Source organism: Dreissena polymorpha, chromosome 14, assembly GCF_020536995.1.
Source record: "Dreissena polymorpha isolate Duluth1 chromosome 14, UMN_Dpol_1.0, whole genome shotgun sequence".
In the NCBI taxonomy this organism is placed as follows: Eukaryota; Metazoa; Mollusca; class Bivalvia; order Myida; family Dreissenidae; genus Dreissena; species Dreissena polymorpha.
In genome coordinates, this window is record NC_068368.1 from 32,113,555 (window position 1) to 32,139,206 (window position 25,652).

Sequence of the window (25,652 nt, forward strand, 5' to 3'; positions counted from 1 at the left end):
ACTTAATGAAGTTATTTATACTAATTTACAATTTACAAAAAATCACCACTATGCAAAATACTCGACAACAAAAATATATACATTGAACGTAAAATAGCTTCTCCTCCCATAAGCGAAAAAACGTATTACATACCAGTCGCCGCACTTCAGTGCGACGCCAATGAACTCATCACTAAAAAAATAAAGCTGTTTTATAAATAATTATCCACGTTCTTCACTACTCTGCTGAAATATGAGTAGAAGATTCACAGAAAGAATCAATCATTATTCATACAAATGTTCGAAAAAATATATGTGTCATCAAATAAACATTATCAGTACTGTGTGACGACTTTGAACTCATTTTTTTAAATAAAGTAGATGCAGGCAACCAGCCCAAAAATACACAATTCACATAAACAATATTAATCACATAGTTGCCAAGTAACTACGTTGATCCTATACATAATACATTAAGATACCTATACACATAAACACAAAGTGATGTTGTTTCACAGTTTATGTACATATCAATACAAAGTTTTGAATTGAAGTTGTTTAACAGATGTTGTACAAAAGTTGTAAAATTGTGTGTAATTTTATCATTATTTGATCCCATTAATAATATCAGCTAATGAATATCCACCATTGTACCAATTGAAAAGATTATGGGCACGGATTAGTAATGTTTTTAAACTATTGAAAAAATGAACTTCACAAGCATTAACACGATTATTATTTTATCTAGACAAAATTAACCTATTTAAATTTTAGATTTATAATCAGAACATCTGAATTTAGAAAATGCAATTTATTTTTAAATGGTATGTGTTTAGCTAGTTACCTTTCAGTATTTAGCATTGTTTTGTAATACATTTTGTGATGAAGCGGGATTAATTATTTATCATTTTCCAGTTTAGAGAATACAATCGGTAATGCGTTGGCGAATGTGTCGTATGAATAAATTAACATCACTAATTTCTTGACTTATCCATACATATCTGCAGTCATAACGTATAACATTGTTATGGCTGTGGAAGCCCTCAGTTTCTTTCGGAATCATATATAGCTGTTAACATTTTATAACATTGATTTGGGTATCTTTGATAAGGTATAGAGTTATTTAACTTACACCAATATTATATACAATTTACTAAGTAGGTAATACATAATGGGAGACGCCCGCATTCACCATGAAAATACTGTGTTACATTTTTTTTAACATGCAAAATTCGTTTACAAAATATGTAATGTACAACGTCAATCTAATCAATATACTCGTTACCCCATATTTGTGATACATACATTTAGCATAGAACTCTTTTTTTTTCGTACTATCGAACAATATAAATATATAATTTTAGTGGAAAATACCCAAATGATTTTTTTATAATTGTAAAGATCAACAATTGCTTTTAAGTGCTTTCTCACAATTTTGGTGTAACCATTAATTCCATATATAATATACAGGTAGTATTTATTTGCGTACAACGGAAACTCCATTTTCGTAATGTCATAAGGGTCCACTGTTTCTAAATACAATTATTTCTGTGTTTTTATGGCCCCGAAAGGGTGGCATATAGCAGTTGAACTGTCAGTCAGTCTGTCTGTCAGTCCGAAAACTTTAACATTTTTAAACTTTTGCAATATTGAAGATGGCATCTTGATATTTGACATGCATATGTATCTCATATAGCTGCACATTTTGAGTGGTAAAATGTCAAGGTCAAGATCATCCTTCAAGGTCTATGGTCGAAAATACAAATCCAAGGTAAGTAATAAGCTTCAAATGGAGATATTATCTGACCTGCCAAATTATATATTTAAAAAATCAAAGCGGCGCATAGGGGGCATTATGTTTCTGACACACATCGTGGAAAAAATGTCAAGGTCAAGGTCATCCTTCAAGGTCTAAAGTCGAAATACAAATCCAAGGAAGTAATAAGCTTTAAAGGAGATAATTATTATATATAATAATATGAACCATACAACTGAAGCATAATCAAAATAACATTTATGGTCAAGCCAGGCACACATGATACTTTTACACAAGTAATCTTAGGAACTTTAATGTTACCTTTGAATCTACAGTCACGGTAGTGGCTCATAATTATTTGCTACTAAAATAGAGATTTGTTAGACACATTATTTTCAGGGAAGTAATTTATATAATTATAAATCTTAGATTATATATTTCCTTACTAAGAATTAATTCTTTTCACAGTTACTGTACATATTTTGTTTTTTTGTTTATTTATAACTTAAATGATTGATTAGTCAAAGGTTGTTTTTTTTTTCATTTCATTTCTTTCCTGTGCCAATATGTGAATAGTAGGTTTTATTACTTAACTGTGGACTTTTACTGTCTACAGACACCCCCCTCCCCTTCCCTGTGGTAGGGTGGCATATAGCAGTTGAACTAGGTCGTCCGTCCGAAAACTTTAACATTGGCCATAACTTTTGCAATATTGAAGATAGCAACTTGATATTTGGCATGCATGTGTATCTCATAAAGTTGCACATTTTGAGAGGTGAAAGGTCAAGGTCATCCTTTAAATGTCAAAGGTCAAAAAACAAAATCCAATGGAAGTAATAAGCTTTAAATGGAGATGCTTTCTATACCTGCCAATGATAATAGAAAATTTTAATTTCAAAGTGGCGCAGTAGGGGGAATTATGTTGTCTGACCAACACATCTCTTTTTGTACATTAATTCCATTCTTGTAAAGGTACAAAAATTGCGTCATAACGTTTAAATTGATGTTGTAATTTGATCGCTGTTTTCTGAACCACTAGCTACATCATCTGCAAGCATAAGAACATATAATGCCGTGAATTAATTAGTTATGAGTATAAACCCTGATCCACATTGTTCAATTAACATAGAAAATATTCATCTAGAATAGTGTAACAATCGTCAGACGTTGTCAGATCACTTTGCCTGGTTCCAATATTATTATGTTATGTTTACCTGGATTAGGCTTTAGTACTATGGACTTTAACACATCAATATAGCGAGTTATACATATTAAGCAAAACATTTTAAAATGCAATTCATGCGTTTTCTGTAGGGATCTGACTAGTACATGGTGATTGATTGTGTCGAAGGCTTTATGGAAGTCAATGTATAAACAGTAAAATATACCTCTTTTTTTGACAGATATGTTTTAACTATCGCTTGAAGACAGAATATATTATCCATTGCAGAGTAACCAGTACGAAAACCTAAATGTAATTTATCAGTATTATGATTGGTTTCTTCCCATTTGTACAATAGTTCATTAATGACACCGTGCACATTTTAACCCATGTATGCCTAGTGGACTCTCCCATCCTTCTAAATTGGATCAATTTATTTCAAAACTTAGGGATGTCTAGTATACTTATTTCTACATTTAGAATATTTCTTACAGAAATGCCTTAAAACTTACAGCGCAGACCCTGATGAGACGCCGCATCATGCGGCGTCTCATCTGGGTCTACGCTGTTTGCCAATGCCTTTTTTTCTAGACGTTAGCATAAATGGGTTAAACATTGTTTAACAAGTGATATCCCACGATAGTTTTCTGGCCTATGTGTTGGTCCTGATGTGTGAACTGGAAAGATAATACTTTTCCAACAACAAACTCGGGAATTCTTTGGTTTCAAATATGTTGTTAAAATCTTAACTAGATATTGTGCTTAATGTCAATAGTGTATTTATTATATTCAGGGGGAATGCCGTCTGTATCGTACGCTTATAATTAGTTTATTTTCTATGGCATCTTCGAATTAAGATAAATAAGTGGCTTATTTAGAGAGATGCATAAGGATCTACAGCCTGTGCGTCTAATAAAATGGGTGGTGCTTTATTATCATAGAGTAAAGTAGAGAAATAATCTTACCAATCATTTGGACGTATACTTTTGTCAGTGGCATATTTTTTGTTTAGCCTGTTTAATTTGTGTCCACATTTAATTTGGCTTATTGTGATTATTAATGAGTTCCCTTCTGTTAACTGCTAAATATTCCAGTATTTTGTTATTGCAGTAAATTTTAAATACCCCAAATGTGATACGTAAATCCCACATAATAAAATATTTCTTTAAAATAATATAATGTACAAATAAAAAAAACAACATATGTATTTCTGCTTAATGACGCAGCAACAAAACATAGCTTACAGACAACAAAGCAATTTGATTTATTAAATCAAATCATTACTTGAGCAGTTAGGTTAAGCTAGTGTATAGACTGAACAAGAAACTAAATACATATTGCATATCAAGAATACGTTTAATAAAGAGAAATATCTGGAAAATAATAGCTACGAAACATTTATACTAGAACAAACTCAATTCTGCCTATGGTTTCTCCAATTAGAAACGAATAAGGTGGGAAACCACAATATTGGTAAGGATAAATAATATAAAAATGGTGTTATATTAATGTTGTAGAAAGTGAATACCATTTCTTATTAATATGGCCAATATTATAATGATATTTATTAGTTTGTGACGTAATAGCCTAAATCTAGTTAACATTTGATGGTCATTTATTTACAACGATTTCATGGTGCAGCCTTATTACAAGTTGTTAATTAATTTTTCCAACCGTTTTCCCCATGTACTGTCAATTTGATAGACCAAAATGTCATTTATCAGGGGGGCGTGCGTATACGGAATCTTACCGCGTTTAAGTGAGAAAGTTGTTGCAAAACTTCAAAGATGGCGTCGTTTAAGTGTTTTTCGTGAAGGAGTAGCGGATATTTTCACCCGGTAAGCCAGTTTATATTTATATTTCTTTTAAATGAATAAGCCCTTTCTCTACGGTGTTTGTGCTCCCCTCGCTTTTTTGTTTCAAAACCGTAGACGTCGGAATAAAAAAGTTATTGAAGCAAAACCGTCGACAAATTTGTTGTTTAATTTCTTGACCTTCGAGATGTTGGATGTTCGAATATCATTTTCTCTCATAATAAACAGTATTTGTGCATGTGTACAGTAAAATATAACATAAATAACGAATATTTTTTTATCTCGACGTGTTGTTATGTCTATTAATTCATGTAATGCCGAATTATAACGTGTTAACCCCCATTTTTGGAACTAAACTTCCTTTTAAGCACATTTTGGGACCTGACTTCCAAATGATTAACAGCTCTTTCCTATGTTACAAGGTTTTATTCGAAATAACTTTCGTGAATGAATTCCGCATTGGTGCGAATGTCTTGGAAAACATTTTTACTTGAAGAAATCAAGAGTTTTCTTTTTTCTATTAATTGTTTAATTATTAATTTGTATTAGTATATGTTTTATCGCGTACTTAACGCTAACATTTAGTGTGTGTAATATAAGACATTCGACGGTATTATAAACACAGTGTAATACTTACCTGTTTATTTTTACACATATGGACATACTTATGTTTGAATATGCATCCAACGGAATACTATGCTTACTATTTCCAGATATCTAGACGCCAGTTATATATGTTGAGGATGCCAAGATTAAAAAAGACGGCGTAACGAAGTGTTTACCGCTCTAGAATACGATAGGTACATGAAAACCCACCTATCAAACAAAATAGATTACGTCGAAGTACCTTGCCAAACAATCACATATACGTGCAATAAAAGTGTAATGAAAAACAGAAGAGGGTAAAGCCGGTTTGATACTAGTATAAGGTTGATGTAACCAAATACTGCCATTGTTGCGATTCGGAATACATGAAGCAATTTGGAATACCTGACATCTGCTTAGAAGATGCATATCGGTGGATGTTTTTTTTATGATACTTAAATATGAATTGTTTATTTAATACAATGACATTTGATGCGTTTTACCATAACGATATTGATACATGTATGTGACTTTGATGTGACACATTTTGGACGACCTTCTTTTAAACCAGTTCTGAGTTGGTCACTATATTATAATCGCAAAAAGTGAATTTGCAGTGAATAGAAAGATTTGTGCAAATGCAATACACGACATGATTTCAGTAGAAGTGATCAATATAATTTTTATATGACTGTTGTATTGAGGGAATAAAGTATTGGTTTACTTAGAAAGATTATTTCGTTTGTTCCTAAAATTGCCTTCTAATCGTAAGTAATGTTAATATGTCAAATGCACAACGAATTAAATCCGACCCAAATCTTTTTTTTATCTTGTATGTAAGTGCTGAATACAATTGAAAATGTATGCAGAGACATCGTAGAAAGAAATGACGTAACACAGATAATGGTTTATTTTCATAAATAAGTGAGAAACTAGCATCATGACATATACGGAATAAAACGTGTAAGTAAGTAGCACTCATAGCAATTATATGTCAGACGTGTCTATGTAGACTTTATAAATAAACAAAAACACTACAAACATCAGCTGTACATGTTTTGTTATGTTCGTGTTTTTTATTTGCTGTTTTAGTTCGGCTCTGTTGAGGATTCTTTCTTGCATATTCTACATTTAAACTCATGTGGTCCATGAATGGGTCATGATATCTCAATCCTCCCCTGATGTAAAATTCCTCATTACAAATACTGCAACGAAAGATGCACTTATTTTCGCCCTTTAACCTGCATCATCTGAAAAGAGTGGTTAAAAAAAATTCATAGCAGAATAAGGTCGACACGTCATAAAATACATGAAATTAATTATAATATTACTGAAAGATAAACGTTCTATTATCTCGTACATCAGCCACCACACAACCCATCTTCTTGAAAATAGGAGAATTGATTCAATTGGTCGGCAGATTTTTCGAACAGCATTATTATTTTTCTACAGTAAGTAACATGATTAAGAAAACACTTATATTGCATCACGTAACATGCTATGGGTAGGTATATCATGTCAAGCTCTTTTACATATGAAAGAGCTGTTTGTCATTTGGAAGTCAGGTCCCAAAATGTGCTTAAAAGGAAGTCAGTTCCAAATAAGGGGGTTAAACCAATAATATTGGCCAATAAATTAATTATCAGTGATAAAACGGCGTCGGTAAAATGAAATAATCATGATTTTATTTATATTTTACTGTTAACGTGTGTCAATACTGTGTATTATAAGAGAAAATTATATTTGTACATCCAATTTCTCGAACGTCCCGTAAGTAGACAACAGATTTGTGGACGGTTTTCCTTCAATTACTTTTTTATCCCGACGTCTACGATCTTGAAACAAAAAACCGAGGGTAGCACACACACCGGAGAGCCGAAACGGCGTATTCATTTAAAATAATTATAAATACAAGGGGGCTTACCGGGTGAAAATACCCTCCCTTTCTTTAAGAAAATCCAACAAACGACGCCATCTTTTAAGTTTTGCAATAACTTTCTCACTTAAACGCGGTAAGCTCCCGTATACGCGTGCCCCCCCCCCCCCCCTGATTTACGTGTGAGCAGAGCTACAGATAAGCTGCGTATTTGCGTAAATACGCAATAAAAAAATATGTGGATACGCAATTTTTTCAAAATCGTAGCGTACCGGTACGCAAAACAAATCGCCGATTCCCAATTCGAGCCGCCTTCTATGCGTAATGAAAAATCACGTTTTGATTTGGCCGTTTTGACTCGAATCTTAATCAACAAGCGCTTGGTTTATATTGTAACGTATTTCCCCAAGCATTTAGATGATAACGCATTCGAGTCAAACAAAATGGCGTCTCGAGGCAGACGGAAAGTTCCACAAAAAATACAAAAAAATCCTTATATATTCCTTTGTCGTGGTAAATGAATTTGATGGCGAAAAAATTGCAAAGGGTATTGTTAATGACCTTATTAAGTATTGTAGATGAACTTGTTGATAGGCGTTTCCAAAACGAAAGTAGTGGCTCATACCGGATCCAAAACAAGTCAAAAACATTCGACGAGTGGGTAGAAAAATTCCCTTGGTTGATTTTGAATCTGGTAGCACTAGCACTTATAAATTTGTTTGTAACTTTTGCAAAGAGAAAAACAGACTCCATGAAATTGTCAAGTGTTTGGGCATATGACTGATCCCCTAACATTCAGATATCCAGTGTAGTAAGGCATAATGATAGCATTGAGCACAGAAATGTTGTCAAGTCTGAAGTGAAGCAGGCCGCAATAGACTGCTCAAGTGATTGTGGTGAGGCCGAGGAGCCCGAGATCAAGGTTTCACCTGAAGACACGAAATTTTTCAACACTGTCTATTTTGCAGCCAAATCAGAAATACCATCAGACAAAATTAATGGACTCCTTCAGTTACAGGAAACAAATGGTGTTGACATTAAATATAAGAATCTCAGTTGGGATACCATTAGGGAAATTCAAAAACCTATTGAACATGTTTTGAAGTCTGATGTTGTGAAAAACATTAAAAGCTAAGGTTTTGATGGATTAATGCTTGATGACAGCACAGACATAACAGTTGAAAAGAGATTGTCAGTATACATCCGATATGTTAAGAATGGCACACCAGTTACTCATTTTCTGTGCAATTTACCTATTGAAGATGGATGTGCTCACACAATTGTGAATTGTGTTGTTCATTGTCTTGAAGAATTGGACATTCCATCGTCATCATGGTCATCCCTGTCTACAGATGGTGCATCAGTGATGATGGGAGAAAAAACAGGTGTAGTGGTTCAACTGAAAGCAAAGTACGCTCCCTTTTGCATTCAAACACATTGTGCTGCTCACAGGCTGAATTAAGCGTGTTCTGATGCCATAAAAGAAGATGATTACATGAATAAGTTCAAAGCAAAATTCAGCGCACTGTACGTTTTCATTAGTGGTTCCAGTTCTAGAACACAAACACTTAAAAATGCCCAAAAACTTTTAGATGAAGCTGAGCTTACAATTAAGGAGGTATACTCTGTTCGATGGCTAGGCCTAACAAATGCTGTGGAGGCTGTGTACGAGTCCTATGCTTCAGTTCTTGCTACACTGAGTCAGTTTACGGAAGACAAAAATGCTGTGGCTAAAGGTCTCTTCAAATATTTTAACTAGTACAAGTTAGCCCTCATTACAGCACTCGTTTTGGATGTACTGTCTGAACTTGCAAAACTATGCTGTAAACTGCAGGAGAAGAATTTTCTGTTGAGTCAACTTAGGCCATTAGTTGATGGCACAATTGCCAAACAAAAAGACATGAAAACTAACGATGGACACGTTTTGAAAGAAATGAAAACAATAATAATTGTTCAGAATGGTGATGCAATTCTATGTGGGGAAAAGTTGTCATATTCGACCAATATGAACTCTGAAATAGAGAATGTCAGATTGAGCTACATCGATAGGCTCTTGAAAAATGTGAAAACTAGATTTAGAAAGTCTGAAACAGATGTATTTGATGACTTGACAAAAGTTTTTGAACCAATGACTGCGTTGAGCTTTAATGACTCTGATGAAGCACTTGAGCGCCTAGGAGCCTTCTATGGCACTGAGAAAACTGTCAAAACGGAACATGGAAACCTGATTGAATTGTTAAACCGAGAAGAAAAGCAAATACCACCATTGATAGATTTTGAGGAATTGAAACAAGAATGGCCCAGACTTAGAGGCATGTTTTGTGATGCATACGCAAAATATACAATTCAACATCTGTGCAAATGTATTTTTCTGCCTAACAATGACATTCTGCCAAACTTTGCCAAACTTGCATCTGTGACTCTCTATTTTGAACTTACAAGTGTTGAATGTGAACGGAGTTTAAGTACACAGAACAGGCTAAAACCCAAATACAGGTCCTCTCTGAGTGCAGAAAAGCTCAACACGTTGATCACTATCTGCATGATGGGACCAGCCCCAGGCCTCATGGACATGACACCTTGTTTTAAGCACTGGCAGCAGAAAAAAGCGCCGAAAAAGAAGGCTGTTTGCCGAATACAAACCCACAGCAACTGCTAATAAGGCTAAGAAAGTGTAAAAGCAACTATTATTTACTGACTACAACTTGTTTATAATGTTAAATATTAGTTTTATTCAGTTAAGAACAGTTACTGTTGAAACAACACAAGGAATGTGATTTAATATTGCACAAGGAATGTGCTATTGTTCGTTAAAAGTTATAATGAGCAAATGACTGTTTTGTCACAGAAAGATGGAACAACCTATACTTCAATTGAATACATAACTATATGTAGGTAAGTATTTGAGAAGCTAAATGAATGTTTAATTGCAATTACCCTATTCAATTGTTTGTTTTGGTACAAACACCCAATTATTTTTAATATGAGCGGGTATCATACTTTTGGATACCCAATCACTTTATTCATTACCCAATTCATTCTTATGTTGAAGGGTATTACCCAATATCCCCAAAAAGCTTATCTGTAGCTCTGTGTGTGATTGTACCTTCCTTAATACGCTGGACTTTTCCTTATATTACATACTAGCGTCTAGTGTTAAATGGTTATATAAACTGTCACTTTTTGCATTGAATGGTACAACGCACACAGGCAAAGATGTAGTTAAGCTATTTCTTGCTGTATTGGGCGAAGCCCCGCTTAGGGGTTCGCTAGTAGCTTGTTATTAACTATTGGATATGGATCTTGACTTAAATGGATTTTGGAAAGTTTATGGACAAATATTTATGGAACAAAATAAAATGGAACCTTTATCTATATGTTAGCGTCATTTTTCAAATTGAATAACGCTACAAGTTGAATTTATATTGGCTTTGTTATTGAGCTGAAGACAGCCGTATTGGCCTATTTTTGCATCAATTTCAATATGGTGTATACTTAAATAGATATGCAAACATACACCATAAGGCCAAATAGCCGGAACCTATTGTATCTTCTAAACATAAATTTTTAACTCAGCTAATTAATGAATGAACGACGCCAGATGGCTAGTACATATGGTATCTCAAAAATAACGTTAAACTAGATGAGAAGAACGCACCAAGTTATTTGTTTCATCGCTTACATCGCTAATACGTCCTGTTTTTTGTATGCATGCGGCCTATTGATTATTGTATATTTTCATGTAAATTGCGGACTGACATCCATATACGTCCGTTGCATATATTATATAGCGTTGCTACCTTTGGGTCACGCGGTTTTGCACACATTCTCGTCGGAAATTGTAAACGTCACCATTCCAATTTTTTGTTCTTGTCATGGGACCAAAAGGCCGCTACATTTAGCTTGTAATGCATAATATTTTACAAACATTGGAAAACATTGTCTTGTTCTGGAGAGAGAAAAAATAATCATAAAAATAATTTACTGGCAAGTATCACTAATGTTGTTGTTTTGTTGTTGTTTTTTTGGTCTGGGGCGTAGCCCCAAGGCCATAGTAATGAAACAAATTTATGAGCCTATCCGGATTTGCTGGCTGCCAAAAACTAAATTTCCAAAACTCCGATTTACTACTTAATTCATGCGCAATAAAAGCAGTTCTTCTCTGATCTCAATAACCGCCTTATAAATACAGAACATCACTGTATAACATGACAGTGTCTTAGAAAGTGTAAACAAAATATTATTGAAGCAAAATTGCTTAGCATTGGCTACGACGTAGTTTTTATTGTTAACATATTCATGCGAGAATAAGTTCCTCACTTTACGGTCCAGGCCGAAAAGATACGAGTGTTTACGGAGACAGTAAGAAGATTTTTTTCTGAGAAATTTTTGAAGACCTTATATTTGGTATTTATAAACATATTTTATAATATTGTTATTTTATTTTTCGTTAACAAGACATTCCAGAAAAAAGAAAATGAAAAAAATAAATATTCACGTTTATTCTCGGAAATAGACGAAGTAACCGGATATGGTATTTCACTGCGCAGATCGAGCGCGCAAATCGATCGCGAAAAGTTCTACGTGAGACAAAGTACACAATCTGTACACCGTTCTGTATCAGGGTAAGTGGATTTTCTTTTGTAAAAGTGATTTATTTGACGCCAACAATAACATTTTTGTAGCGGCCATGTTGTTGTTGTTGTTGTTGTATATCTTCACCGCCTATGTAAACGAACCTCTACCAGATCTGTAAGGTTATCGTTCCCACCACCAGTATCGTGTAGTCCTCCACCATCTATGTGCACTGTAGTATATACACAAATATTGTATTTTCTAACAGTCTCTAAGCTTCGTATACATTCTGACAAAGGGAGAAAGTCGGAGAATACTTCTTCCCAAGCACACTAAATCTAGCCCCAGGCCATTAGTGCCTAGAGCGCTTTGATTAATAATCAAAGTACTGACAGTACTGGTGTGACGATGCTTTTGAGAGGATGGATATAAAAGCATCAAGTTAAGTTTATCTACATCACCACAATCACCACAATTTTGTATGTTGGTACGAAAAAAAATTTGGTACAAACATTTTGCGGAAATTATTTGGGTACGAAAACAAATTTGGGTACATAAAGATATTTCGGAACCAAAAAATTGGGACCGAAAAAAATTGGGTACGAAAAAAGATTTGGGGATGAAAAAATCATTTGGTACGAAAAAAAAATTGGGTACGAAAAAATAATGGGTAAGAAAAATGTTAGGTACGAAAAAAAAATGGGGGAACGGGAAAGTAGTACCTATGGGGAACTTGATCCACACTCGCACATTTTCGGCCCTTTTCGTCAAACATCAGATAAGTTCCTCGAAGGCAATAGTATGAATACACATTTCGGAAGCGGTAATGCGGTTCTACCTACGCGCGTCAAAATGTAAGCGAAATATGTACACAAGTCTATCAGGAATGTTTGAATAAACGAAGAAAATCGTGTATTGATGTAAGTTTTTTTTTAAAATGTGCAGAAAATATATTAAACAAGAGCTGTATTTGTGAAACACAATGCCCCCTGCTGCGCAGCTTTGAAGCCATATATTTTACCTTTGATCTTGAAGGATGACCTTGACCTTTCACCACTCAAAATGTGCAGCTCCATGAGATACGCATGCATGCCGAATATGGAGTTGCTATCTTCAATATTGCAAAATTTGACCTTTGACCTTGACCTTGAAGGATGACCTTGACCTTTCACCAATCAATATGTGCAGCTCCATGAGATACGCATGCGCGCCAATATTGAAAAAGTTATGGTCAATGTTAAAGTTTTCGGACAGACAGACAGACAGACGCTTTATATTTGACATTTGACCTTGAAGGATGATCTTCACCTTCACCTTTTACAACTGGAAATGTGCAGCTCTATGAGATGCACATGTATGCCAAATATCAAGTTGCTATGTTTAATATTGAAAAAGTTATGGCCATTAAAGTTTTCGGACGGACGGACTGACACACTGACTGACTGACTGACGGACAGTTCAACTGCTATAGGCCACCCTACCGGGGGCATAAAAAGCAATGGCGATATTTTTCTCAGCCACATAATTGTTAATAGTTTGATATCACAAAATGAAAGTGAAAGTAGAACTGTCAAAAATGACAACCTGTCATCGTGTTGTTTTTGCTGGCACGATAGGGCGATTACACTCAATGTGTTCACATTTTGACCATATGCTTTGTCAATGAGCTTTATAGTAATGGTAGCTTTGAAATTATTTATAGCTATCATGTAACTGCATCATTGTGTATATGTTTACAATACACAAAGCATAAATAATGATATAAATATACTGATTGAGCTTATAATAATCTGAGAACTATAGACAGGCCAATTAAGGACTTAAAATACAAGTTTGTGTCCTGATTTCATGAAGAAATGACCATGCATGTCCTTGATTTCAAATTCAAGGCCCTGGTCTGACACATTGGTAACATTACCGTTAAACTGTTACTAGTCTTCTGAAATAAGTTTTTATTGAACTATCTAAGGAAATCTTAATCAGGCACTGATTTTTCTTGTTTTAATACAGTCATTTATCAGTTGTGGCCTCTGGGTAATGACCAATTTTTGCTTACTTGTCACACGCTTAAAACTTTCAACATGTCTATAATAGCAAATCTGGATTTAGGTGATCTTCAATGGTCCATTTAAACTTAAGCTTTGTTACAAGAGTGCTGGTAAAGTCCAGTCACATATTTAAATCTAGGCCATGTCAAAATCAAAGTGTCAAATACAAATGAAAGATGCGTTCATTAATTATTGTCCAGTTGTTTACTACTGCTGTGAGTTTTTATATAATATAACTGATGAACATCATGTGAGAAAAAAATCATATTATCATTGTATATCAGGTTTAGCAGCCTTTTAGATAACAAAGTTTGCTCGTTTTCAATGTCGCTTCTGGGGATCAAACCCGTAGGGCTTTTAGAAAGATTCTGAAATGTTCGATCCCTCGAGAGCAACCAAACCAAAAATTAAGTCAAATATTGCCGACTCGGTTTTTTGAGTCAGTTCATGAGAGATAATGGAGCTTGATTGGTCATTGTCGGCTCTGGTACTACTTACATGTACCCCGGGTACTCTTAAGTATACTTACATGTACCCTGGGAACTCTAAGTATACTTACATGTACCCCAGATACGGTAAATATACGTAATTGTACTCGGTCCATATTAGACTGTACCCGAACTGTATTCACGCCCAAAATCCGATGTCGTAAAACGCGCAACCGCTAATCTTTAACACACTTCTCTTCAAAAAACACTGCACCAACATGCTTTTTGAGTATGTGTTCCGATAATATGGAGGCCATTCTACAGAAAATTGACATAAATGTGTATATATAATTAAAACAAAAAAAAAGTCGACAACGACTGATTTAGGGTTAAATTTCCCGGGTACATTTTTGTATATTTACTAGGGATGTCAACGAATATCCGAATATCCGAATATTCGGTCCCGGACCGAATATTCGGATACTGTTTTCCGAATCGAATATTCGGAAAAAAAATCGAGTAATTTCAAAGACTTTGTATTCGTAAAATTTGCTTCAAACATTGTCAAAAAAGTTGTTCCTCGTGTCATAATGTTTATTCCGGTAGGCGCGATAATGCGTCGCTATGGTGATGACAGTATACCGGTCATAAATCCCGCCTAACAAAGCCCGACACTTTGTGTCAAAATTATGATAGGTGCAAATCGCGTCGGCAATCAGAACACCGACCTGCACTTGATCCAATGACTCGACTTACATTTAAAATCATCAAAGATTAACTGAGTAAAGGAAAAGCCAACTCTGTGTCAAAAACAAATAAGACCGTATGGCAATTAAAACACCGACCCGTCTTGATCTAATAACACTAATTACATTTAAAATGATCAAAGATTAAATGAGTAAAGAAAGAGCCGACTTGGTGTGAAAAACAAAACAGATCGTATGGTTATAATCACGTTGTCCAATCAAACAAGCTTTTAGAAAATAATTTACTCAACCTCTAATGAGTATTTGCGTATCGTATGGTCAAAACATTAATTAATTACTCAATATTCAATCAGGTATTATACTTAAAGAAATGTTTTTTGTATTTCATCCTCATTTAATTGAAAATATTATAATTGCTACACGCATAAAGTAAATATCTGTCCAAGCAAAATGCCACCTACGCCTTCCGCTGCTTGGAAGTATTTCACGACATCATCCGATAAGAAGTCGCCGATCAAAGTGTCTTTTAAACGTGGCAACTTTAAAAGACTGACTGTTTAGTCTGTTAAACAGGTTCAAAGTGTGTTGTGGCTATGTACATAATTCGTTTAAGTTCAGCTTTAATTATATGTAGATCTAACTGTTTTGTCATGTAATTATTTTGTCGTCATGTTATATTATATTTCTCGTTCTATTGTTGATGTACGATATTAATAGTTTAAAAACAATTTTTGTCATTCAATTTTAACAATAAAAAGTAATCAACAAAATCAGCTTCGAATTAGCGACGGCAACGCTGTGTCAATATTTAGTCACTTCCGGTGAACTTCCGGTAAAAACGAAAGTAGAATTCATGGAGTAATGGTACGGTAAACAAAGTTGACTTTTTTCCAACAGATGTTGACCGAATATCCGAATATTCGTTCGGAAGGGTGACCGAATATTCGAATACCGAAATCGGTATTCGTTGTCATCCCTAATATTTACCGTACCCGGGATACAGGTAGACTTAAGAGTACCCGGGGTACATGTACGTAGTACCCGAGCCGACAATGAACAATCGAGCGATAATGGAAGGTGCAACATCTCTCACGCCCCCTAGCATCGCCTTTAGCAGTATTCAATTCTCAACAGAAAAGTGATGGAGCCTTTGATCCCGAGGAACAAGAAAAACTATTGATTAATGTTCGAAATAAATAATTTGATTAATGACAATTCAATTATTTGAGCCAGGTCACAGGAAAAGCGCAGTCCAATTAGTATCCAATTAAATTATTTGTTATTGTCAGAAAAACGCTTTTAAGCAAACAGCTTTCAAGCGACTGCAGGCTGATCTAGATACAAAATGGCCACAATCACCTTAATGTCTCTTTCACTGTGACACAGTTCATTTAACTTTAAAATGATGAAAAGTTCTAACATAGAAGATAGAGTACAAACCAGTAAAGAGTTTGAAATCAATGTTGAATTTCAGGACAGCTTGGTGATCTGCAAATCCCCGATGAAATGTTGATATCGGGTATCATAGTCATTCAATAAGTCGCAAAATGCTCGAATACAATTTATTTAAAGCAAAATGTGACTTAAATTGATAACTAAAATACCAGTATCATCAGTAGGCCAGTTTTGCCTTGTCAATATGTCGAAATCCAGAAAGTGCTTCATTTCACATTGAATATATCCTTCGAATTCCATTTATTGTTGCATTACTAAATAGCGAAACAAGCAGATTTAAGTTGTAAGAAAGTTTTGACACGAGTGTTATCAAGTCTCTCATGGGCAAAGCCATTGCTGTAGAAAGTGATCCATTCACATCGAATATATCCTTCGGATTCCATCCATTGTTGTTATTAGCGGAGATTTAGTGAATACATAATTCATACATCATAAATGACAGCTTCTAAATAGCGAAACAAGCCAAATTATGCAGTAAGAAAGTTTTGAATCGAGACTCTCACGGGGGCGGCCATTGTTGAATGTTGAAACACGAACGACAACTCTGCTTGGAGAATGTTATCAATGAAAATCAACGAGCAATCTCCTACGCAGTGGCGAATCCCAAGGGAAGTAACTGAAAAATCGAGTTATCTCAATCGGACTGGCTCGGTCTTTTACATAGGTCGCCACTGTGAAGAATTTTTGTTATGGTTGTCATACCTTAGACGATGCTGTTCCAGCATCGTCAAAAAGCTTCCAAAAATCTCTAGGCTTTAAGTCTCTAAGGCTTACGATTTCTTTTATTTTTTATTTTTTCTGATGCTTCAATTAATAGTACGTTGGTATATTTATTCCTTATTTTCTTATTTATCATAAGTTATTCGCTAACTGATCTTCTTTTATTGTATTCAGCTAGAGCTTTGAAATTGGCAGATTTTGCTACAAGGTACCCGTTATCAAACAACTCTACTATTTTAAAGGCCCGTAAAAGGTAACGATCCGTTAATATTACCGATATTTAAATATGTTTTGCGTATTTTATTTATAAAGGTTATAAACAAATAAAAATATATGCTATTGGACGTTACCATAAAAAATGAGCAATACAACTTGTTTTTAGCTAAAAGAAACAGTGTCCTCCAAGTCAATTGTGTTTACAAACAATTCGTTTATTTACATCAGACAGACAGACAGACATTTTATTTTTAACTTGCACAATGTACATCGTCAACAACACATGAGGTTGGAATTGATATATGTCAACATGTATATGCGCAGAAAATTAGTGTCAACACACATGAATATTTACAAAACAAATATATACAGACGTACAGAGGATGCACAATTTGAAAATAACGTTATACGATTTAACAAATTTAATCTAATACTCAACGATTCCTTAACAAATGAACAAATGTTTTTATTTTATTTTAGATTTATTGGTTGATTGAAGCAGTTGTACATACTTAATAACAGATAGATTATTATAGTTATATTTTCCTATGTATTTCTCTCTTATATCAGCAAATATTGAACAAATACATACACAATGAAATTCGTCCTCAATATCCGTGGCATTACAACAAAGACAATATCTTTCTTGTCTAGCAATATTGTTTCCATTATATCTGCCAGTCTGTTTACGTAGGGGGTGAGCAAATAATCTTAAACGGCATATACAAATCCTTATTTTTTTCGGAACTAAGTCTAGGTAAATATCATATTCAAGATTTGACTTAATTGTTCTATAAATATCTAACATTGAACTTTCTATAAGTGTACGGTGCCAATTTTGTTTATGTGAATCAATAATTCTGGATTTAAGAGTGGGTTTAAAAAAATTAACATCAATATCAGGAACGCTGTTAAAAACATAACTGAATCCGTAATCATCCAATAATGTGTTGATGCTATAAATCCAATTTCGGCAGCCTCTGTTATAATCTGAAACTCCAATGTTGTATACAGTTTTGATTATTATGTTATCAGAGGTCGCTATTTTAAACCAATATTGTATAATTCGTATGTATCTATGTATAAAGAGAGGATATCTTCCTAACGCACCATAAACACATGCATTACAGGTGTTATTTTAACTCTTTAAAGCCTTTTACAGAACTTCAGATGTATCCTTTCCAATTCCTTAGATTTCGTAAAACCCCAAACTTCTGCTGAATTACCTAAATAGTCCCAACAAATGTATCAACTAACTGGCATAGAATTTTAGGCTTTAAATCAAAATCTTGACATTTACAAAACAATGTATTCAATGCTTTAAGAGCTTTGCCAATTAAATGTTCTTGGTTTAAATTAAAACTACCTGTATAATTAAATACAACACCTAAATAATTAAAATCATTTACAGTTTCTATGGCATGGCAATTGTATGTCCACTTTTCATTTGGCAATAATCCTCCTCTTTTTCGAAAAACCATTATCTTTGTCATATCAATATTAACTTTCAGTCCCCAGGCATTGCAATAAGTATATAAATTATCTAAATGGTTTTGGATTTCCTCTGGCGATTTACCCACAATGGCAATGTCGTCTGCAAAAGGTAATAAAATTAAAACAATGTCATCTAGTTGCAAACCTGAATCAATATTATTTTGCAATGTCAAGATCTTCTACAAAGATAAAAAACAACAAAGGGGACATAACGCCTCCTTGACGCAAGCCAACAGCATATCTAAAGTAATGTGAAAATGAAGATCATAATGATTTTACACATCATTGAATTCCACATTTAAACATTTTTAACCATTAAGCATTTCTATAAATAGTATCAAATCATTTCATCATATCGACAAAAAATAAACATACAAACGTTTGTTTTCAAATAAATAATGATTTATCAAAGAATATAAAATAAACATTGCGTCAGTAGTGGATCGTCCTTTTCGAAATCCGAATTGGGCGTCTGAAATTATGTTATGTTTTGTACAGATATTTTCAACACGTTTATTTATAACAGTCGTGAATTATTTTGACAAACAGCTCACTAACGTAATTCCTCTATAATTAATAAAATCATAGGATTTGGAACCTTTTTTATGAAGAGAGATAATAATACCTTCCGTCCACTGATCCGGAAAATAACCAGAATTTAGTACAATGTATATTGTTAAATAAATCACATAAATGAGATGACAGAATGTCAATAGATTCTATAAAATATTCATTTAAAATGTTGTCACTTCCAAAAGCTTTAAATCGTTTAAGTGATTTTACAGCAGTTGTTATTTCATGCACCGTTATCGGTTCATCTAATTCAGGATATACATAATTAGGTAAATTAAAATCATTACAACAATTAAAACTTCCCGCTTCTAAATTCGATGCACCCATATTATCCGGGCTAATCTTCGAAAATTAATCTGTAAATTCCGCTGACGATATATTATTAGATCTGCTGACGATATATTATTAGATCTATTGGTTTTTGACTTAAAATGTTTCCAAATTCTCTTGGTTTAATTTTCCTTAATTCTGTAATTGTATCCATTCTTCGTTTGTAATCGCAACATTTTTTCTTTCTTACAATACTTTTATACACTTTTTTCTCTCACACAAAACTATTGTGACTATTCTTTTAATCAGTGTTGAAGCATCGAAGTGCATCTAAATATAAATTACGGGCATCTATGCATTCACTGTCAAACCACTGCATATTTTTACTAGAATAATTTTCAAAAGGCAACATTAACTTTAAAAATACACTCTTTCGAAAACAAAGGGTCAGCAAAACCACGAATATTGTTTGTAAATAAAAGTAACATATTGTTCATCGAATCCCTGCTTAAATTATCTGTGATATTAACAATGCTATTAAACAAAGGCAATTGAGAAATAATTCGTGAGCGAAACTGCTCTTTATACGTAGAATCCTATTTATACCTAGTCTCTAAATAGTAGGAACCACCACGGGGAATGTTATTACTGTTCTGCAAAAAATGCAGTGGAGCGTGATCACTCCATTCATTGAATGGACATATTGTAAATGACTTCATTTGGGAGTAATTACATTCTTTTGGACTGAGCAACCATTATTGGACAAAAATGTATATTTGTCAGTATTACCTATACGACCGGTTATAATTCGGTAACATGTACCTTCACGGAGATCTAACAATTTAATCCCGCGGTTATTATGTGACCTGTCATTGGAGGCCCGTGCAGGTGTGCTATCGAAAACATAATCAGGACAATCACGACAATCATTAAATTTATCAAATATAATAAAATCACTCTTCTTACCGACTCAACTGTTTTAATCGCCGCAAATTAAAACACTACCTAAGCTATCATACAGAAACAAATCATTTTCTAAAATATCAAATAAATCGACATTAATACTGTTGTACATAGGTATAAAGTTGTTGCGCATGGATTGCGACTTCAAGTATGCAACGCTGTCCCGAAGCTCGTCTCGCTGTTTCTCCAGCGCGTCGGTGCGTTTTACGCGGTCGTCTAACGCTAACCAAATTTTCTTTAGTTCTTTATCGAAGTCCATAACTTTCCTCTCCAGGTTTTCCAGGAAACTTTGCTCCATGATCCCAAATGGAACGCCTATTGCTTTCATACAGTCCATTAAGTCTCGCGAGCTCCGTCCGCCATATTTGAGCAATGGTTTTGTTTAGAGTTCGAGTTGTTCCCTGGTGTCAAATCAAGGGTGTTATCATATAAAACGTTCGAATCCGGAATTAAAACAGCACTAGCCCTGCTTAATATGTCATCTACTGAAATATTGGTTTCAATTTCTTCAGACGGGCCTCGTTGCTTGGTAGCTTTGTTTACATTGCCACTCGTACTCCCGCTACTATTTCTGTCTTTTCTCTTTCTTGTCATGTTGTATCATCATTGCTAGTTTAAATCAAGAAAATATTAATCACATATAACATTTCCCACTGATTCCGATATAAATCAAAGCACTTCATATACTTTAAACTCAAAATTTATCCAAAATACTCCCTCCGATTTAAAACACGTCTTCTCGCGCCATATATCACGTGACGTTATCGCTGTTTACTCAATCATGCCGAGCGATTCCTTGCCAGTTTTCCAATAACAAATTTTGATGGGTCGGCACAAGGCATTGTGTATCACGTGAACAGTCGCAGTTACAATCAAGGCAAAAGTGAAATCAAGAAAATGAAGCACATATAAAAACAAGTATGCATGATACAATTCCATGTTAAACAAAATATTGTACAACACAAAAATATATAACCGAACTCATGTTCTCTTTCTTTGTTTACGAGGATATTGTGTTGTTTGTACTACGTCATCAATATATGCGTACTTTACGAAAGAAGCCGAGGATCATCGGAGATAGCGAAAATGTACTGAAATTGCATTTCTTCAAATTATGAAACGGGTATATCTTCCATAATTCTTGACAACGTTGTACCTAAGCTGTGTTATTATCATTTTTTATGCAAGATAAACTGAAATCCGGTTAAAATTAAACCAGTTGATATGCATAATAATGGGATTTGTCACCTTTTACGAGCTTTTAAACGTCGTATTTTATAATATGATTACCCACTAATAAGAGTCTCAGCACAAAAGCCTCAACACATTAGCTGAGTATTTTTTTAAATGTCATCACGCAAAAGTCAATACTGGCAACGTTATGATAATCGATATCATCACTTATACTGTAAAACGCGTGTATATTTGATATTATTTTTTGTCGATATTCGTCACGACTTTGATCCAACCAGATAATACGTGTTGTAGCGTTTTCTAGATTCACTAACAATTCTCAATATTGCAGCATTACACTTTATATTAAATAATTATGGACAACGATCATACTGAGTAAGATTCAACATTAAAACGTGGTATAAGATTAAAGCTTTCTTCGCGTAGAAACAAGTATTCAATGACTCTAGAGCCAAGAGAATTCACGACATTGTTTAATCTACCGTAAGCTTTCCTCGATGACAGCGATGTGCACATGTCAAGAAGCTTCTTATCAAAACAATTAGAATGCGAATCAATTGAATTTCGTGGAAGTTAAGAGTTACTTGCGTAAAAATGGCCATTTAAAACTGTGCGGTCACAAACAATAAAATCTCGCTAATTTCTACTCGAGCGTTCCAATCGCCTGCTAAAAATTGCCATTTGTTTTTAAATTAGTAATTATCATTTTGTAAGATATCAAATAAATTCACATTATAATATTATACATACGGGTCTGCACACACGCCGGTAATGAGGATACTTTGATAACGGATGACACTTCGATAACCGAGAACAACAAAAGTCACATTTTCATAGATATTTGCACTTGGTCTGGTGATTTCAAAATGCAAATCAGTTGGTGGACTTCCATTTAATTTTTCACACACACCTATACGATGTTCTGTTTTGCCTATTATTAGTTATGGAGCTGCCCTTTTGGGGCTACCGTTCTTATTCATGTATACATGCCGTTCATTATCGAGCAATGAGGTTCTTTTTGGGCGTCGGAAGATATACTCCCAACATTGCAGTCTCGGGTGAAATGGGATGGGTGGCTACGGAAATTAGGCAATAGAAATCAATTTCTTTGTATTTGGCACGTCTATCAACAATGCATGATGTTAGAATGAATAAGCGTGTTGCACTCTGGGCTAAGTCTTTAGCTGAAAGGTCTTGTAGAAATTGGTATTATAATGTCACTGATATGTTTAATACAAATGGATTGCAACAATAAATAAATATCGAGTCAGCTTTACCAAAACATGCCTTTCTGAACGGAATAATGAATGTTTTATTTGATAAATTTAAGATAGACTGGTATCAATATCTAAATAGTGTCACGGGTCCTTCCGGTCGAGGCAGAAATAAGTTGCGCACTTATCGCCTTTTAAACGGCGATTTTTCTACGGAATCTTATTGTCAGCTTATAATGTCTCCGTATCATCGGGCTGCATTTAGTAAATTCCGTTGTGGTGTAGCGCCTCTGCGAATAGAAACCGGGCGATACGAGCGTCTGGACATACTAGACCGGAAGTGCCCCTTTTGCAATAATGTTGAGGATGAGAGCCGTGTTATTCTTGATTGTTATTTGTATCATGACTTAAGACATATATTATTTGACAAAGCTGTAAGTGTAAATCCTAACTTTCTATATAATTATAAAAACGATCAATTAGTTTTTCTATTCACAACCCCATAAATGATTAGAAGTTGTGCCAAAACCTGCTATGATATTTTAAAGCGTCGTCTATTATATACCTGTAAATAATGTCTTTTCGTTTTTTGTGTGTTTTTTTAAGCAACAAAAATGTATTTTAGAGGCTTCTAAGAAGTTGTTGCTTATCAGGTCATTTCGATCTGATCGGTGCGATACTCGATTTTCTAAACTATATCTCTATTGTGTAATAGTGCTCGTATTTGAACTCAATATTTAATTCAATTATTTTAACAATGTTTTTAAAAAACGATTAGCAACAGCCTCTTGGGTTTATAATATAACAGGGATCTGATTTGTACAGAATTTAAGCTCTTATAATTTTATACATGTAAACATATGGGTTAATTTGATTATAAATGCACAAGTCATATATATATATATATATATATTATAGATATATATAGATATATATATATATATATATATATATATATATATATATATATATATATATATATATATATATATATAGATATATATATATATATTATATTATATATATATATATATATATATATATATATATATATATATATATATATATATATATATATATATATATATATATATATATATAATATATAATAGTAAGATTGGTGGTGAAAATATAGATTTTAACATGCATATTAATTGTCATGTATAAATCTTATACGTCTCTTATAACTCATTCTATGAGTGGCCAATGTTTTATCTTATTGTTTTATATATGCAAATATGTGATAAATGTACATATTGGATGAGACTATAATAAATAATAAATCTACACACTTCTTTCGCCGATATTCTCAATTACAATGGCACTTCCGTTCCCGATTCCCGACACTTTTTAGCAGATATTATACACAGTTTTAAGTGAACAAGAAATGCTAAATCGCTGTTGAATAATGTTATAGAAAGCATGTAATAAGTAACAATTTCTGGACTAACGTAAATTAAAAACAAATCACCGAAAATGTGCTTACTTTTACCTATCCCTTTGGAATATTAGCATGATTTTGTTTTTCATGGCATATTCAATTAAGACACGGCATATCGGGGATTTAGACTTTACCCTTATTGCCCGAAGTTTCAATTCATTTGTCTTATATCGATATCGATAACGCTGACGCTTATATATACACTACTGTCGATGTCTGCTTCCTTGGTACTACACAGGAACTCTCGCCGGTCAACAGCATATCTGAGTTCCAGATGAGTTCAGTCTCCATTATCCGACGTGTCCGTTATCAAAGTGTCTACAATAGCATGCCACCTTTAAAAACATGGGCTTTCTTCGTTCATATTTCATTGAGCATTATCAACATTTCAGTATTTTAAACACAGTGATTAATCTACATGCTGGGATAGAAATACTTTGGTAAGAATAGTAACAATATAAATAAACGCATTTGAAGTAGAAAATAAAACTCGGATATCAGAGAGCACAATTTGTTGAGAGTCGCTGTTATCCGACGTACCCTTTACCGGAATCGAAGTGTTTATAAAATCATGCATACCTCGTATTAAAATATGCTATATATCTCCGTTCATATTCCATTGAGTACATTTATAATTTCAGTAACACAGTAATTACTCTACATGCTGGAATAGCAGACTGCACTGTATTGCAATATTTCTCAGTTTGTTTATCTTGTTGAAATGGGTACTGATCATCCAGTTTATGTGGTTTTCCGATGGAATGTTCCCATATTTTGACAAAATTATATATACCATTAATCGACTCTACTATGTTACGTGTCTCAAAAACTAATATTAAGGATATGAAATTTAAAAAAGGAACTTATATTTCGAGCGTGTCTTTTGTTTTTCTCTGTTATCGAAGTACCATCCGTTATCCAAGTATCCGCATAACTAGTGTGTGCTCAGGCAAGATATACACACTATTAGAAAAAAATATCTTCCATTAAATTAAAATACACTTCATCTAATTTAAGCCACACAATTGCATCTTGATAACGTTAAACAATAGAAATTGCTTTCTGCCAGTCAGCGTTTTGATTTTTGTTCTAAAATTTCCTGTTTAAAAAGTAACATTTTTAGCTAACAATGTCATAACAAGAAAAGTTTTTTGCCCATGTTTCAAACAATAACATAAAATG

The 25,652-nt window shown here is 33.8% G+C and overlaps 2 protein-coding genes across 5 annotated transcripts in view; one reads left to right on the plus strand and one right to left on the minus strand.

The window, feature by feature from the left end:
* LOC127857692 (RBPJ-interacting and tubulin-associated protein 1-like) overlaps positions 1 to 25,652 on the minus strand; it is a 119,740-nt gene that overhangs the window by 62,526 nt on the left and 31,562 nt on the right. The gene's annotated exons all lie outside the window — the stretch shown is intronic.
* Positions 1 to 25,652, plus strand: part of LOC127857684 (uncharacterized) — a 146,372-nt gene that overhangs the window by 44,271 nt on the left and 76,449 nt on the right. The gene's annotated exons all lie outside the window — the stretch shown is intronic.